Here is an 18,896-nt window from a genome sequence, read left to right as displayed (position 1 = left end):
CCAAAGCGCGGCCGGTCTGCTGGCCTCCCGTTGGCCCAGGCGTTTGATGGCTCCGCCCCTCTCCTTCTTTCCCATTGGTCGTCTAGGCCCGCCGGGCCCCGCCTTGCCCCCCCGCCCCTCCGGGGTCATTTAAGTTTATGGGGAAAATAAATAAATAAAGCGGGAAATAGAAATGCGTAGAAGGCGGGGGGGGGGGGGGAGGAGGACGCGCAACCTAACCTGCTGCTTGAGGGCGGAGGCGCTCAGGGCGGCCAATCGATACCCAGCTGCCGGAAAGAGCGACAGCTCCGTCGAACCAATCAGAGCTCTAGGCCGGCGAAGGCGGCCGCTATCGTTCTAAACTCCGGCCAATGAGAGGCGCCATCCGTTTGACCAACACTTGCGCCTTCCAATAGGAGGGGCGCGTAGCGGGCCGAGGAGCCCGGCTTCGCCTATAGAAAATTAGCCATGAGTCGGGGGGGGGGGGCGGGCGCAGGCAGCGGCGGAGGGGGCGCGGCTCGCCCGGGAGTGGCGGGGCTGTGAGCCAATGGGGGCCGGCCGGCGGGGCGGGGGGGCCGGGGGCCAATGAGGGGGCCGGCGAGGCGGCGGCGGCTGCCTGTGAAAGTGTCGAGCTGCTCGCGCGAAGGGAAGGGAGAAGATGAGAGAGGTACCGCGTTTCCGGGGTCAGCGGGGGGTTAGGGGCGGGGCCGCCGGCGGGGTACCGCCTACCAGGGGGTGGGCCGGCCGGTCCGTCCGTACCGTCAGGCGGGCGACGGTGGGGCGGTGGGGGGGGAGAAAGAAGGGGGGGGGGGGGGGCGCGAGCCGGTTGTTTTCGGGGCGCCCGGGGCGGGCGCAGCGGTTTGCCCCGCCGCGCGCGCGAGAGGAGCCGTTGGGTCCCAACCGCCGTCCCTGAGGCGCTGGGCGCGCGCCAGGGGAGCTACCGCCCCCCCCCCCCCTCTCTCCTCCCTCCCTCCCCCTCACGTTCCTCAGGCGTCCCGCCGGGACCGGGCGGGAAGGGTGAGAGAGAGGGAGGGAGATTCCGTCCCCACCGCCTCCCTCCGCACCCGGACACCTCCCGCGGCTTCGCGGAGCTTTTTCCCGTCCCGGAAAAGTTTCCGAGCCGGCCTGCGTAGCCGCGGCGGCGCCGCTCCCTTGAGGGTGCGTGCGGCCGGAGGGAGAGTTGGCACCAACACGTTCCCCCCCCCGGTCCTCCTCCTCCTCCTCCTCCTCTTCCTCCCCCCCGCGGAAAGGCCGCTGGCCGGGCCGCTGGGAAAAGTTGCCAGCGCCCTTTTGTGAAGGGCGCGACGGCAAGGCGAGAGCCGGCCGGGGGGGGGGACACACACGGGGATACGACGCCAGCTCGACGGCAGCCCCCGGGAGGGAGGCGGCCGCAAGGTGCCGGTCGGCGGCGGGATGAGGGGGCGGCGGGGGAGAGCCGGGGTGGGGAGGAGTCGGTCGTCCTCCCGACAGCGATGAGCTCAGCTGCTTTTTTGTGCCGTCCCTTCGGGCTCATGGGGAAAATATGCACGTTGATCCTCGCTGAGGTTGGCAGCGCCTTTCTACCTGAGCGAGCCGTCGGGATACTTCATATCACGGGTCCAGCAGTGGCTTTAAAAGCAGTCGGTCTCTTGTCCTTCCAGTGCCAGACATCTGTTTGTGCCAAGATGGCAGGGTGTCGTACCCGGGTTTCTTTAGCCCTGTCAGTAGGGAGTGTTCTCACATGTGTAAATCAGAGTACAGCGGTAGAATGAATTTGCTAGTCGTTGCGGCAGGAGAGCTAGAAAACGGGCTGCCGTGGTGCCAGTCGTGTTAGCCAGACTTCACTTCCTTTGGTAGCCGACTTAAGTCTTTATTTTTCAGGTTAAATGCCCTCTTGTCGGTCTTGCAGTCCTCTTTGCTGAACGGCAAATGAGAAATTGTAAGAAAGTAAGAGTCACGGTCTGGTAAAATGAACTAATATGCGAAGCCTGAAGCTAGGTTCTCAGATCAAAGTAATTATTTAGGAGGAAAAAGTGTCTCTAAAACCTGTGATTATTTACAACTGTATAACAGTCCTGAAATCCAAACACCTTCCTGGGTCTTTCCGAATGCCCGGGATGTACTCTCATATAGAAATGATGTCTTTAAATTATGGGGCTAATGTTGTAGAAATGCAGAATCATTTAGCGTCTGTGAATCTTGGGGTGCTTTGCAAGAAGGAGTAACTCGAGACAAAAATAAATCTATGATAGGAAAGTAGTGTCATTCTTCTCTTACATGAAAAAAACCTCAGAGGCGAGAGCTCTTTTAGCAGCTAGGCTGTCTTCAGTAGATGCTATGAGTACACAATATTAGAGCTGATTGGGAGGATCCTTCCCACCCCAGTGGAAAATGTGGTATTTGTGAAGTTGCAGTTTTCTGCAGGAAAGTTCCAGTTTTACTGGAAAAAAAGTTAGATTTTTCTGACCAGAAAATTAAAGCGATGGTTCATGGCTACCTGCCTTGAAGACTTCTGTCAATTCCACTTTCTGCTTACAGGGAGAAAGCACCATTAACAAAATCTTTCCCTGAGAAACCTCCACTTTTTTTTTTTTTTCTTTCCCCCCCTTTAAAGGAATTGCTTGGAATTTTTATTCCACAAAGGATGTGAGAGCTTTACTTCTTATCCTGAAACACAACTGAACATGTTTTCATAGGACGAAAATTCCAGTATTTGGCCAGCCCGAATCAAAACTTCTGGAAACTTGGGGCCAGATCTTTGGCTTGTACAAACTGGCTAGTTCCATTGTGTTCAGTCCACAGAGGATTTGGCCCTAGTTAATTAATGGTTCACCCGAGGTCATGCAGCGAGTTGATTTTTAAAGCTGGAGACTGAATCTAGAGCTGTTATTATTCAATCCTGTCATATATCTTGAAGTTTACTGCACAACGTTGTATTTTTCTTAGACAGGCTGGATTAATAAGAGCCAGAATCCACGAGGCTCTGATTGCAACTTTTCTTAAAAATCATGTTCTGAAAAATCTATTCAATTGTGATCTTACTAGAAAAGAGAGTAAATATGTTGTAATTAGTGCATAGGTGACACTGACTACCGAGGGAGAGAGAGGCCTGAAAAACTGCTTTTGTTATTTAAACCTTTCTTTCAAAGTACAAAAGCATTTGATTGGCACTTCACTGATTTAATAGTCCATTTGTAATGCAGGAAGAACATTACAGAAGATTTTAGCATTATTTTAAATCTCATCATTTAATCTGTAGGTGTTTTAAAAAAATTCCTCATTTCTAGCAGAAGAAAACTTTCTGATAGCATGTAGAATCTGTGACTAGTCAGTTGTTAAAGATATGGATGCCTTGTCTTCCAAAATGAAATGGTTTTTAAGTCTTAAAATGTAGCTTGTTTGTTGTGTTAGCACAGAAAAAAAAAATAAAAAAAGAAAAAGAAAATCCTTCTGGCCAAGGATTTCATGGTTGCTGTTACTACGTTGTAATGTTAGAAATGGAATCCTAAAACCCCTGCTTTAAAATCGGGGTTGCTAGCATTCAGGCTAAGAGGAGAGCAGTTCACATCCCGTGCGATGGTGATGCCAGATGTGCAAGATACCAGCTAGCTCATTCAATAGTCTGAATTTACAGAGGTTGTCTTTCACCTGTACTTGCATAAAGATGCTTTGTGAAGGTTGAAATTTCTTCTGTTTTGCACATGGGGAAGATATGAAGGCAAAAAATCCAAACAGACTGGCATGCACACACCCCTCCCTCCCCCCCTCCCCCCTCCCCGTGTTTCTGATTTTGAGGGGAAAAGATTTCTTAAAGTTCATGAGGGCTCATCTCTGCCTTCCAAATGTTTGGGGAGTGACTTCATTTCTAAAATATTATATGCTAGAAAGACTTTGAATTAAACAGCACTGAAATGACTTCCCCATGTCAAAGAGCAGTCAGTGACAGAGTTTGAACAGACCTTCTGCCTCCCAGGCCACAGCTGCACCTATTGGCTTCATTGTCCCATCCCTCCTACGCACATGCATGCCTGGCATTGTTTTGGAAATACAGCAGAAACTTGATAATTCAAACTGATGACTCGGAGAGCCACTTGTGGAATTAATTTATTGGGTAAATTAGTGACTAGATATGCAGGCAGATTTAAAAAAAAAAAAGATGCTGTGTCATAGTGTATGATTTGTTCTGTTACCTCAAACAGTGTGGTTTAATTGTCACTCACTAATTGAGTATCCTGGAAAATATTTTGTTCGATCTTTTAAAAGTAAAGTCTTAAAAGATCTCAGCATGGTTCTATCCTTGTTATTTAAATCTGTGAGGGGAATTGGGTTTTCAGCTCTTCAATGAGGAGTTATAATTTGGGATTAGAAATTAATCCATAGCACCTATTTTATGGTACAGGATTTATAGCATGCTTCAGAGGTTAAACCATAGCCCTAGTATACTGATCTGTGCTGTAAGCTTATTTGATTTCAGCAGGACTGTCTGCCTAAGACAAATAGGATTTGATCCTTGCTGGGTAACCTTGGTCAAATTCCAGGTGGCCCTCAAGACTTACTATTTCCATCTTGGAATTAGAAAATAAATGTGTTCTTTTTGTTTATTTTTCACAGGGCCTCAGTATTGTTCAGTATAGTTTGTCATGTGAGGCTGTAAATCCCTTCAAGCGAGGTGGGATTTTAGATTTGCAAACTGTTCCCAAATGATTGCATGTGTATCGTGAAGGAAAAGGCTGTCCCCTCGTCAACTACGGACAGAACTTAGAAAGTTTAGCTCATTAAGATCCCAGAGTGACTGCAAATATCGATGTAGAAGATGCTATGGGGAAAAATAATTACTTTTAATTTGTTCAAAGTACCAAATTAATGTTAAGTAAGCAGAATTAATCTGTAATTGCATACATAGTAGCCCAGGAAATCTTACCAGCAGTTCAAGCTCTCTGAAGAGGCCAGCTATTGCAGAAAGTGTGCACAAATCATTATGATATGGAAAAACAAAACAAAAACAATATAGTGTGTCAAATTGGCAGCTTTTAGTAAACTTTGTTTGTTTACCCTTCCATAGTCATGCTGACCCTTGATCTTGGGTATCAGAGCAACACAAACAAAACAAAATTCAGTTCTTTAATTTTCATGAGCAGTATATACTGAGATGAATCATTGGGCATTTCTGAAGCAAAAGAAAATACTTGCCATTGACAGGTTTTCACAACCAGAAGTGATTTTGGAAGGTCTGTATTGCTTTGTGAAGTCCCATACTTTGTGGCCTGAGCAGGGTGAGCAGAATAAAAAAAAAATGAATTTCAGGATGTAGATTATTTTGCGCTTACCAGTATCAGTGGATCTCAGATTCTGCTCTGATTTTCCCAGGTATTCATGAAAGGTGCCTCAAGGAATACCAAAATACAACACTTTGTAATCAAATTTTCTCGTAATACCAGGGAAAGTTCTAGGTCTGATTCTTCTACTGCTTATTCAAAGAAATAATTATGTCATCTTTCCTTATTTTTTTCGTCAAATATGGGGTCCAACCCAGTTATTGCTTCTTATATTTTCACGGAAGCATACTGAGGACTGAGCACTTGTTCACTGGTTTTGGTTCCTGGCTTAAGACTTGGGACTCGTGAAGCGCTCTGCTCTGCCACGAATAGCATATTTGACTTCAGGGAAAATTGCTCAGTCTTTGTTTCCTATCTGTATAACGGGAATAATACCAAGTGCTGTCATCGCAAATACCTGCAAAGGTATGTACACAGAGAATTCTGAAATGCTGCTGTTATGGTTGTATATAATATCTCAAGTAATAATTTCAAATGGCAGGTGCCAATTATTCCATTGGCTATTTGGTTTGACAATAAATGCCAATGTCAGTCACTTCATAAACTTTGGTGTAGTTATTCTGGGTTTGCATCAGAAAACAGAACGTGGCTTAGACATGAATTTCCTCTTTGAAATAACCGAAGTGACATCAGTGGAATTATACAGGAATGATTTTGGCATTGATACTACTGAAAGACATAGTGCTGTGTGAGTGCTTTGGCCTCATACAAAGTGAGCTATATTAGTAGTACAGGAGTCGAAAGGTTCTTTGGAATTGTAGTATCCTCTTTACTGTTTTAAGTGTTCAAGTACTGCAGCTAGCAAGTAGTGTTTCTGGGAGAACTTACAGGATTCAAAAATGTGCATGTCTCACACCCAATACTAATTATACGCACAAATGACTTAATTCCCCATACGACCTTTAGCACATCCATTTGACTAAAGCTTGAGAACTTAAAACTTTTAAAGCATTTTTGTGACAAACAACGGTCAGAAATCTAGGCTGCTTTTCTTATACGTAATGCTTTCTATTTCCAGACACTGTAAATATTGGCCTTCAGAAAATCTTTGTGTGGTGTTTACCCACATCACTTTATGGAAGATTAAGAAAGCAGAAAATACGCACTGTTTCAAAAACTGGAGATATTTTTTAACTGCTTATATTTTTGCATGCATCTTTTGAGACCCTGAGGCTTTCTTTTCTCCACCAGCACTACTAGTTCTGTACGTTTCCCTCTCCCACTGATGTTAGTTATAAGTTGCAGTCACTAAGCATAACTATCTCAAGTTAGATACTGAACACTCTCAAAACTCGTGTAGAAGTTATGACTTTTAGGCACAGTGAAACAAGGGCAAAGGTCTTTGAAACAGATTGGGAGTGCCTGAAGTTTGGTGTTTGGGCCACTAGAAAAGTTGTCGTTCTTTCAGTATTTTTAAGTGTAACAGAATGAAATTAGGGATTGAAATAGCAGGTGCTGCTCTTCTTCTGTAGAAGAAGCAATATCTGTTTTGCTAAGCAATTTCCTGTTTCATAGCTGTAAAGTAAATAAATAAAATCTTTGTGCTATTTAGTTAGAATTTAAAGGTTGGGTCCAGTTTCTCTCCAAAACATTCATAGGACTTCTCCCCATTGTAGTGTATGAATAACACCCACTGAACTAAATGCGAGTTTTTTTTTATCGTGCGACTGAAAAGAAGAGTCCCTATTTATAGCATTCAAACATTGGCAGGTGCAAGACTGGTGAGAAACTTTAGTCTCACACATACAAACTAGTTGTTTAGGAGAGTCTTCCACATGGTGGTAGCTGCTCTTAGCTGGGCCGCTAGAATCAACAGCGTTGCTCAGTGGCTGTCTTCTTGTTGAGATAAATCAGCTTGTATTTCCAGGAGGGTGTGTAACGAAGAAGGGCCTGATGGTGCTGATTGCAGTAATATACTTAGCTATGGCAGCTTTAGCTATTATTTATAGAAGTGCTAATTATATCAATAGAAATAGCAATATTAATACTGTTAAGTGTCAGAATCCACACTTGACAGCATGAACTAAACGCAGCTACTGTGAAACAAAGCAGCCAGCTTGTCTCCCTTGTCAAACCACCAATATGCATTTCAGGAAGAGTACACACCCACCTTAATTGCTTGGGGTCTCACCATTTTTCGCTCATCTTGTTATATTACTATCATTTCAAGCTGAAAACTCACAAAACCAGCTGTTCCCATGAAATATAGACTGTATCCAAAGTCAGTCCGGAAAATTCAAACTGTGACTAAAAGTGTAACAGTGGATTCCAGTTTAAAGCTGTCATCCTACAATGCTGGAAACTGAAGTGTCTTGAAGTTCAGAATCTGACCCAAACTTTTTTTTTTGAGTCTGTATTCTACCACTTCTTGTTTACAAAATAGTTGGTGAAAACTCACATAGATTTCAATACCCACAGTTACGTGCAGACTACGTTATAACCAGCCTTAATTGGCATCTTTTAAAGGGCAGAAATCATATTACCAAAAAATAAACAAAACTAAAAGAAAACAAGAGCATATTGAGACTCATTTTCTGGCTGCTTTTTTAACATTTAAAATGTGCTTGATTTCCTGTCACAGCTCTTGTTACTTCTGCCTACCTCTTGTGACAGTGTTTTAGACTGACTTCCCACAGGAGCTTATAAATCAAGCAGGTTAATGTCTTCATTAAAACTGAATAACAGTTTACTTTGGGAAAAAACATATTAAATATTTCAGGATATTGAACACCAAACTACTATTAAGCTTTAACTAATGCATTTACTTTGCTGACACTTGCTGTCCGATGGGACATGTAGCTCAAGTTAATGTCACTAGAAGTGATGGTTAAGGCTTCATGAGAAAGTGTTTCCAACCCCTTCTAGACGATTTTACTCTAATTCTATCACTCTGTACTTGAGAAAAAGTTTTAAATAAGTTATTTCAGCAACTTGCCATCCTTATTTTGGAAATGTACTGGGTATAAATGTCTCCTTTAGAGTTCTAAATAATCCTTTCTATGTCCTAGATGTGTGTGGTACACTGTGTAAAGAAAGTGACAGTCTGTTGGCCTCCAGACATATAAAAAAATGTCCTTAGCATACTTTGCTTTTGGGAGGAAAATACAAGGATTGTCATGAACAGAAGAGGTTTGGCTCTTGTCACCCATGATTGTGAACCTACCTTAAGGTGTGACTGATTTAGTGGATCAGTAGAATAGAAATGGAGGCGCATGGCCAGTAGGTCAAGGTTTCTCAGTTGGCAAATGGTTGTGTTCTGTGTGGGCTGCTGTTACTGCAGAACTGTGTGCTTGTGTCTCTCTCGCTATCTGCAGAATCCATTTGCAATGATGCCATGTGGGATACAGGGGCATCCCATCAGTAATAGGAATGAGGTTTGTTTGGGTTTCTTTTGTTCGTGTTGCACTGCAAATTCTGTTGGTGTAATTTGCTTTATCAGCTCTTTTGTTTTTGTTGGGATTTTTTTTTTTTGACCTCTTGATTTGGCAATCCTACGGTTTACTTATCTATTATCAGAGCAGTGTCAGACTGTGATGCGTCATTCTTTCTGGATCCGACTGCAGCAGCATCCCAGTACATGATGCAATCAAACAACATTCCTCCAGTGGCAGATTTAAACCAATCCCTTTGAAGTTTGTTAATTTATCCAAAATCAAAGCCAGTTTCAGTTCCATGTTGTAATAATACTGATATTTTGTTATAACCTTTCCGATTGTTGGTCTGTAATAATCCTGGCACTCTTCTGACATGTCTTCTCTGTGAACAGGTGATCTGTGACTAAATCTCCCTGAGGACTTACAAACTTTCTTGAATTATTTACATCTACTGTAGGAATTCTGTCTTGTATTGCATACTGGGCTGATTGCATAGATGCTACAAACTGGATGATGCAAGAAGAAACGGAGGATGTGCCTAGCACATAAAGATATGCATTAGTCTTATGAATATATTATATAAAAAATAATTCCTACTGTAATGCTGCAGGCTTTAGCTGAATTAACTTGAGGAAAAAAATTTGCCCACAAAACTTAGGATCTTGGTTATAGCCATAAAGATACCGTTGAGAAAGATGAACGGCTTAGAGAATAATTTATGCAATAGGACAAAGGTAAGAAGCCTAGTTTAACTGCTAGTGGTATCTGAAAGACATCATCACTCAGTGGTGGTGTTCTGGAATACAATAAGCCCTATCCTCATCTCATTTGGCAAACTTGGTAATTCCTGGTAGGGTAGTAGGTAATTAATGAGTGTGCATGGAATAGGAATTGTTTTTTATCTTTACTCCTGGTCACAGTGCATATAAGTTCAGTAGAGTAGAAAAAATAATTATCAGTTTTATTTGAATAATTCTGTGGGGCGCTCCACTTTTTGGATAAACAAATACAGATCAATATTTCCTTGAATTTACTTGTCATGCACTTTTACTCACTATATTGTCATTCTTGCCCTTTAAGTAGTTCCACATGTCGTATTTTTGAGAATTTTACCTTTGTGGTTTGAAAATAAAAATTGTCTTGCCTAGTCCTGATTTGCAAGGTAAATAAGACAGAACTGTTTGTGTTATCACAGCGGCTGAGTACGTGTACGCTCGTGGTGCAAATGCATACTCAGGTTCACAATTTGTTTTCTGAAAGGTCTCATGGACATTTGTTGTTTAGGCTTCACTTTTTGTTTTATTAAAATGTAACATTTCAGTCAAAGAATGTAGACTAAAATGGAACAGGTTGGCCTGAAGTAACCAGAAATCAGAGATTGAGATGAAGAGGGTTAATAATCCCCCTTTTCAATGAATGGGTCATCTTTGTTGTGCCACGTGGGAGACATTTACCCCATGTTGCTGTCCTGTACCTGTTCTGTGGATGCCATTCTCTTGGGCTGGTAATCTGGCGCTTTTTACCAATGCAGTACTGCTCCTGGAAAGCACGGTGGGCTTTGGGAAAACAGTTTAAATTAATACTCTCCAGATTCCCAATTAGTATTAACATTATTTGCATGCATGTATTCTAACAGAAACTAGGAGTCCCAGATGAGACCAGTGCCCTGTCCACTGGTGTGGGTTATTTTACATACTGTAAAACAGAGGCGCTGTCTCAGGAAGCTTATAGTTAAATAGGCAAGTCAGGCAAAAGGTGAAGGAAACAAAATATTAGAATTCCCACTATGGCAGTTGCAGACTGAGATACAGAAAGATTTAGTGACTTGATCAGGATAATCCAGGGAAAGGAAAGAGCGGTTTTCAGAGGCAACTAACTCCCACTAAAGCAAGTATGGGAGTGATGTGCCAACCTGCCATTTGTGCCTTTGAAAATTTCCCCAGGGAGTCTATTGTAGAGCCAAGCATTGAACTCTGATCTTCAGTCCCCCACCAGACAACCGTCCCTTTCTGCTTTAAGTGTTTTTAATTGAGAAATACCATCTGAACAGTGTCTGTAAAGAATTACTTTTCCTCAGAACCTCCAAAAGAAAAGCAAAATGATGTGCTGCAGCAATAAATTAACCAATGATCAAAATAAAAACCACAGTCTTGTTATGAAAACCAGAACTGGTGGGTAAATACTGTGAATTTATGACACCACTGAAAAAAAATCTACTCTGGTAAATGTTAATACTTTTAGAACTAAAGATTTTTGGTTTAATTATTAAACTATTCAAATCTCTTCTAAACAGACTTTACATGCAAAAGCTACAAACTGTTTAAAAAACAAGCAGTAGTTCACCCCTTGCTTTTCTGCAGGCACTATTTATATCTGTGTCGGTGTTTGTTTCAGAGAAGAGAGTAAAACTGAAGGCCACATGACCCTGTCTTACTCTCCCCAAATAGCAGTAACGCTTTTCCTTTTTTATAGAGTTGTACGTATATTAAATCACGTTCTCATCACTTCATGAGGAGGTAGACTCTCCTCCCATTTTGCAGTTTGGGAAACAATGGTAGAACTCAAGGTTATACAAGTCCAGAGAAATTGTTAGAGTCAGATTACGCTGCTGGAGTGACCCATGTTCAGGCCACTCCAACACGTCCCCTAATAATATTTTACAAGCCTGAGCCATCTGTGTGTGATGAGATCAGAAGTAAGGAAGTCTGTAGTTGCCAAGAGAATTTTAGCTTGCAGAATTGTACAACTACAAAGAAATCCTACGGCATCAACAAAGGAAGCTCAGAAAAATATTCAGATTGAGCTCTTTTGGACTATTTTAATTGGAGACCATTTGTTCTTGTAAAATTTTACACATTCATTCTTCCTTTTGCATACCTAATTGTTACTGACAGTATTGTAAGCTTCGCATACATTATTAGTAGTCTCCAAAATGGCTAATCCCATATTTTGCAAAAGCAAGAAGATACTATTTCTGTGGCACCTCTCTGTGCACTTGTAGGGGTAGCCAACCTTTTTGACTTGGCTGCATCCCAGTGGCTTACCTTCCTTCCTCTCACGAACACACACAGGCTCAGAAGTACCCCAAACAAGAACCTCCCCAAGAATTCTCTGTCCACTTCTGACCCGTGGAGTTCTTGCCATGCGTGGACCTCAGAGGTATGATGGGCTCATTACTTACGTCTTCCTGCTTTTATTTGTTTTAAAAAGTACTTCACAAAGGCAAGTAAATACAAAGGGTAGGCTTTTCAAAACCTCTCAGCATCAGTCTAGCTCTTCTCCCTTTGAAGACAACCAGGACTTGACTGGAGATGGAATTAAGCCAACATTGAGCATTTTCAACACTTCCAGTCATAGCTTCTCCCAACACTTCCAGTCATAGCCTCTCCCCTGAGAATTCATAATCTTACAAAAAGGATTAATTGATTAATACTGAAGTTGACCGATGGATCTGAATCTCTAGCTCTCAAGAACAGCTCTGATTTTGGAACGGGAAGTCTCTTGAGTTTTTGTTTTGGTTACTATGGGTTAAGTTCTATTAGGGTTTCTCCCAGTTTGTTTTATTAGAAAATGGTATTTATTTGACTGCGGTATGCTACCTAAAATTGTTATAATTTGTTTCTTTATTTCCATAAACATTGCTGCGTTTATTTTGGAAGGGTGGTTACTTAAGAAAAAAAAACCAAAACAACAAAGTAAGCATAAAAATATATTTGTTATCTCCCATATCTAATTTTCTCTTATAATCAGTGTATATAATTTTCCTATAGCACTAATTTAAACAAAAAAAAGGGAGAGGGAAGAGAGACATTAGAATCTATTTTCAGGATGGCATATCAGACCACACGCACTTATGGGGTAGAGCAGATTTGTTATTTTGGGCAGTACTGTGGAACTTATGAGAAGCTTTCTTTTTTTATACAAAGTTAGTTCAGAGTAGATTAAAGTTTATTTCAAACTCAGCATATTTGACCTCAAGCATCATAAGAGTCATGTAGAATTGGCTCATGCTATTAAATTCCTACAGCGAACTCCATAATAATGATTAATTTCTTTCATAAACTCTCTTCATAATTAATACAGGTTTCATTGTGGGCACTGCTATTCTCATATTGATTATCTCTACAATTTAGATTGGACTTGTAAAATGATGTCTTTGTTTACTCTGATGACCAGACATTTATTTTACTTGGATAACTCTCATCATTTGCGAACTGAACTGGGGATATTGCTACCATAGAAATTACAAATATTTCAGAGCTGTTTCATGCAAGAGCAGGGATAATTTTTTGGCACCTGAGATTAATAATACTTTGGTGTTCTCTGATGCCTCTCATCTGAGAATCCGAGTTCTTTATGAACATCAATTAATTAAGCTTTAAGACACCCTCCTGAAATAGGGAAGCATTAGTAGCCTCTTGCACTGATGGATAAACTCAGATTTAGAGATGTTGATGGACTTAGTTGAAGTCACCTGCGAAGTTACCATGAATATAAGCCAGTTTGTTGATTACCAATCTTGTCCTTCAGTTGTGAGGAGTTTCCTTCTCCTGGCATGATAATTTTTGATGTGGCATAGTTCCTTTTGGCAAAATATGCTTTTTAAAAAGTTATAATGGCTGGGGATGCTTCAGCTGCTTGAGCAAGTATGGACCTTTCTTGTTGCTTGTTTCTTCTCAAAAATAATTTACTTTTATTTCCAGGTTTCTCTCATAAGCTGCAGTTAAATCAGTAAACTTTTAAGACTCTAATAATCTCTTTTGGAAAAAAAGGGATTTTCACATTTCTGACAGACTTCAGGAGAAGCAGCTTTAATGAGAAAAGCAGAAAATAATGAATGATGAGACTGAGATTTGAGCATATTGAAGGAAAAGAGCCGCAAACCAGATTTTGTAACATTACTCTACACTTTATACAATGTTATGCAACAGGTGAACCTTCCTCTTGGTCAGTCCTGTGTCTTAACAGTATAAATCCACCCTATTACAATATTTTTAAAAACCCTTCTCATATAGCTTCAGTCCTGAGAGATCTCAAGGATGGGGGCAGTATACTTTGTTTAGTTTCGTTGCCCAGATTCTGAAGGGTCCCAAGTCCCACGGGAGCTGCTGAGCTCTCCTTGTTTTGTTAACTTCAGAGGGTGCCAGGGGAAGTTGCAGTGACTAGCAGAAGGCAATCTTTGGAAAGCCTTGGAGACTAACAGGAATTCCAGTTTTTGAGCTGAATACAGCCATCCTGCTGTTGCCAAACCTACAAGCAGGGAGGGGGAGATGTGGATGTAACAAGCGGCACGTATATCCATATTAATACTTGCAGTACAACATCCCCCATGCCTGAGGACAGTAAGTGCAACTGAGGACATAGTGGAGTTTACAAGAGTACCTCACATGTTGAGATGCTTTATAGTCCCCCCTGTGAATAGCCTAGCGAAAACCATATGTGAAATATAAATATACTGGGACTTAAAAATGGAGCTGTATTCCAGCCTTTTAAGTTAATTTTGTAACATGCTGCATCTGAGGGCTTAATGTGTGTTGTATCTGATGCTAGCTGAATAGTGCAGGGCTTAATAAATGCAGTATGTACTGGAGACACTAGAGGGTCTGATGGAAGACGCAAAAGGAGAACAAGAAGATGGTGGAAATATCACATTTTAGTGAAAGAACAAATCCAGTTTGAACCAACTGGCTGCTTGCTTCCTTCGGTCCGAAGGCAACAATGAACTCCTGTTGTCATGCTGAGTCAGTTGGCAGTGACTCACTTTATCAGTCTCAAAATTGTCCGGTATTTCATCAGAACTGGATTACACAATGGGTTTTTCCTTTTCCCCCCTTTTTTTTCCCAATACACTTGTAATATTAATAGGCACGTAAATCATCTGACGTTAACATGTTTCCTCATTAACTTTTACTTTTTTAATTATAAGATTGGTAATCATACAACTTCCCAAAGAGGGAAATACAGTAATCCCAAATCTGACTTGAAATTCTAAAGCACAAACTTTCTTAGTTATGCACTTCTCTCAGTTAAAAATAAGTTAAAGGCTTTTGTTACTTTCCATGGGATATTGGCATAGCTAACATATGCTCACAATTGTTCAGCTAAGGTATGTGTTCTCTGTTGGGTGTGGAGAGAAAATTTGTATGTGGAAACAGCAGCCAACATATTAGAGTTGAATTTTTCTCCCCGGCGTGACTTTTTTGGTTATTTCTGCAAAAGCCTCTTGGAAAAAACACTCAAATGTAGTATTTTATCCACTGAAACAGTGCATGCATGTGATGCAGTCTGTTTTACAGGCATATTTATTCCTTAAACACAAAACGACACATTATCTAGAATGTAAAGCTTGTGATTCTGTAATTAAAAAATAAGAACATCCTCCTGGTCTGCGGGGTCTGTGAAAAAAGTTAGGTCTGTGAGGCTTTATATCTAACTCTGCATATCAGTGTACTTCACCAGATTCTTTGATTTTAGCACCTACGCTGTTACACAGTTTCAATCAAAGCAATATGAATAAACTAAAAATGTGTAAAAAGTGATGCTGAGTTGGCTGGACAGCAATGCATCTGTTCTAAAATCCAGCATTTCTAAGTTCAGCCATCTTGTCTGCCCTAATTTAACATCTGTATTTTCCACCTGCATGATTAAATTAATTGTGTTCAATCAAATCCATTTTGTAATTACATATTTCGGGCAAAAATATGGACCTTCAATTTTTAAACTGAGAAGATTTGAGGTGTTTGGAATATGTTCTGTGCCTGTCCCAACCTCGACATCCTATCCTGGGTTTAGTCCCATCCGTCTGTGTTTGGAATCAGTCCTGGTGGCTATGAAATGGAAAGCTTCCAAGTGTCTTTGAATAATTTTTTAATTTTGTTCTTCAGTGGTTCTAGTTCTTTGTTGTTAATTAGATCAAACCACATTTCCACTGAGGCTGTAACGGTAGTGTCATCAGCCTGTAATCTGTCAAGTCCCTCTGAAACCTCCTTCAACTGCTTTTGTAAATTTAGTACCTCTCTCTAAAGTTCCTTGCAGAGTAAAATGTGTGCTATTTTTTGATCAAAGTCCTTCTTGTTCTCAGTGCAAATTTCAAGACACTTGTTGATGCAAACTTAGAGGCACATATTCCTGAGAGGAACACAAGTGTCTCTGGGAACCAGGGACATCAGTCTTCCTTTTTCACTCGAGTTAGCCAGGCTACTGGTGATAGTGGAGTGATTTTTGTCTTTAGGCTCTGCAGTACAGTTTTGGGAGAGTTTGGTTGTTACGTTTTCACTCAGTGTGGTTGAAATACAGCACTGAGCAGCTGTACATCAGAAGCAGAAGAAATAGTTTTAAACGTTCTTGTTTCAATTTTGGTTTTGTTGTCTAACCAAATAGTAAAGACATCTTTCTCATGTTTTTCTCTTTGTTCTTGGATGGTATCTCCAGTGACACTGCACCAATATTTGTGGTTTTCATTTTGGGACAGAATTAATAGCAGCATACTAGGATATACATTTCATTGTCTGTATGCTTGTGGCCATTAGGAGGTCATTTGTCATGTTCACGTAGCCAACCTGCACTGATGTCACTGTTCAATGCTGTTACTTTTTCTTTTATTTTTCCCCATTTCTTCACTTGGAGATTCTTGTAGTGGACAGCTGAATTTACAAGCCGCTAAAAGAAATGTTTCAATCATTGCTATCAATTGCTCCTTTTGTGTTCCATTGAAGGCAATATCATTAAGATAAAATAAGGTTGCATCTGTCTTGTTAAGCAGAGCTTTTCTTTTTAGCATAATCAACTAGTAAGCTTATTTCTGGGTCTTCAAGACACAAAGGTGTCTAATGTTGAAGAGCATCTGGGAGGTTTGGAGCACAGATTTAAATTGTCATTGCAGCTACGTTTAATAATTATAATGATAGCACTAAAAACATCTCACTTTCAGGATCATCAGACTCATCAGAATTCTGCTTCAGTAGTTTCACTTAAAAGAACATCTCATCTTGAAGGGTCTGCAGAAATGAATTGTCTGCACTTTGAGATGGATGTGAATTCATCCTAACTTCTTCTTGAACATTTTTTGACAATGCCTACGCTATACTGTTAAAGAATTATGTTGGTTGGGTTTTGTATTAGTTTGGTACATGTATGCACTTGTTTCCTGTTGCTTTCTTCAACTTCTTTTGAAGTCAAATAAATGAATATTCTTATGTGTGTTAACCATTAAGCTCCAGTTTGTAACACTGGTATCTTTAATATTAACAGTAGAGCAAGAAACCTGCTGTCTGGATTTAATAGTTAGGATTGCAACCTGAGAGATAGCTTTTGTTAGACGCTTGTTGTAGAATACTCAGGCTACTTAATGGCAGTTTTCAGGTCCTAAAAATATTGTAAGCTCATGTTCAAAACTCGTTCCATTTATTACTTTCTTTTTAGCATCTGAGGACAAATGGTTCCATCAACTAGCAGCATCTCTCTCATCAGGCTCTGAAAGCATTGCTTATTCCCTGTGTAAGTAGGTAGGCAAAAGTGTACATTTTTTGCTGTCTTTTATGACGGACAGAAATCATTGTACTCTTGTCAATTCTCTATTAAGTTTTAGAATGTTTAAATTTTTCATTTACAGATTGAAATTAGAGCCTAATTTTTTAAGCATCACATGCTCCTATTCTTTATTATTTTCATGTAAACGTTTCTAAGTGGCAGATCCTGCATAGTCAGCACTAACAGAAAAATGCCACTGGATTGTTCCTGTATCTGACATTGTAAATATAGGTGTCATGACTCATGGACTCTTGGCCAAACTAGATAGAAGCTACAGCAGCGAAATGCAATAACATCTCTGCTGGGACCATTGTGAGGGACTGAGGGGAGTTCTGCTGTAACTTGTGGTATAGTAGATGCAGACCTGATGTCTTGGGTCGAATATATTTCTGCTTTTGAAGCAACCTGTAGGTTTGTCTGTCTGGGCTCTCTCTCATCCATCACATCGGTGTGAGTTTTGGTTTGGTGTTTAAAGCATAGGGCATGAGGAGCACCTCTCTAAAAGCCAGCGTTCCTCTGATGCTTCCAGTTGCTGAAGAGAGAAATATGCTAATTTACCAGTACCATACAATTTGTGCTGCTTTTGTTCATATTTGTCATTGGCATATTTAATGGTCCTCTACAGCTTACTGCTTTTTTTCTTTTTCCTGCATCGCTCTTTTTTTTTTTTTTTGTGTCAATCTCTCTCATGGCTGTAAAGTAGTATGTGTCTATGTGCCAGTATTACCCCCTCTGTGTGGTCTTAAATGTAGTGCTGTTAAGTGAAAATCTAGCTATCAGTTTCAAAAGTAAAACTTCATTTAAATTGTTTATTGACATTTTCTCAAAGAGGGGGGTACACATACTGCTTTAAGAGTGAGAAGGAATATCAGGTACTTCGGGAAGTCCCAAGAAGCTTTCTGTGGGTTGAGAGCCTGGCCACAGCGGGAGAATGTGTGGGATAGTAACTGTGTGGGATGGTTTCCTCTTCATCCACTGAGTGCTTCTTTGTCCTCACAAGGATGGTCGTAGGTCCAGAGCTCTGCTCAGAAATTCCCAGGGCTTGATCTAGTCTTGAGTGCACATGAGACAACCGAGTACTGAAAGGCTAGTTAGCAGGAGGGATTTGGAATATGAAGGTACACTAAGAGGAGCGGGGTTAAAGCTGCAAAGCAACCATGGTTTTTTATGTATTCTTTTTTTATTACATGCCACAATCAACAGCTCTTCCCAGACATATGCAGGTATCTATGATAAGCGTAAAGACTGGAGCTATAGGAAATTCTTTTTTAGCCCAAGCAGTATTGGCGAGGAATTTTTTTTGGAGCTGAAAGGACTTCAGTTCAAACTCAAATCCATGAAGTTAGGGGTGCTTACAGCTACTCCTAAAACACTGGAGTGCTTCCTGGCCATTTAATTGTGACAATGGAGTAATTCAAGTTACAGTGTTTCACCTCCAACTTTATGGTCTGCCTTTGCCACAATTTTCAACATGCTTCCTAGTGTTTAATCTACACTTCTTTTAGCTGTTAGAAAACAAATTGCAAATATCTTCTACTCTTGTAGGAAGGTTTTTTTATATTCCTAGAGAGGAATGAGATAACTTTATGCACTTTTCCCTTATTTTATTCCCCATTTTGCCTCTCTGTTCCTTGATGGCTTTCATTCTTCGATCAATTCCATCAATTTTAATTGGAATTTTTTTTTCCTGTCTTCTCTT

General features: G+C 40.8%; 1 protein-coding gene across 2 annotated transcripts in view; it reads left to right on the top strand.

Annotated features, from left to right (window-relative positions):
- Window positions 1-573: 573 nt before the first annotated feature.
- The window catches only part of ZBTB20 (zinc finger and BTB domain containing 20), a 512,829-nt gene continuing 494,506 nt past the window's right edge, over window positions 574-18,896 (top strand). For both annotated transcript variants that reach the window (XR_012651362.1, XM_075034361.1), the window contains exon 1: window positions 574-646. The gene's annotated coding sequence lies outside the window, so the exon portion shown is untranslated. The remainder of the gene's footprint in view (window positions 647-18,896) is intronic.

This window comes from Buteo buteo, chromosome 8, assembly GCF_964188355.1.
Source record: "Buteo buteo chromosome 8, bButBut1.hap1.1, whole genome shotgun sequence".
Lineage (NCBI taxonomy): Eukaryota > Metazoa > Chordata > Aves > Accipitriformes > Accipitridae > Buteo > Buteo buteo.
This window is presented reverse-complemented; position numbering and strand designations above follow the sequence as displayed.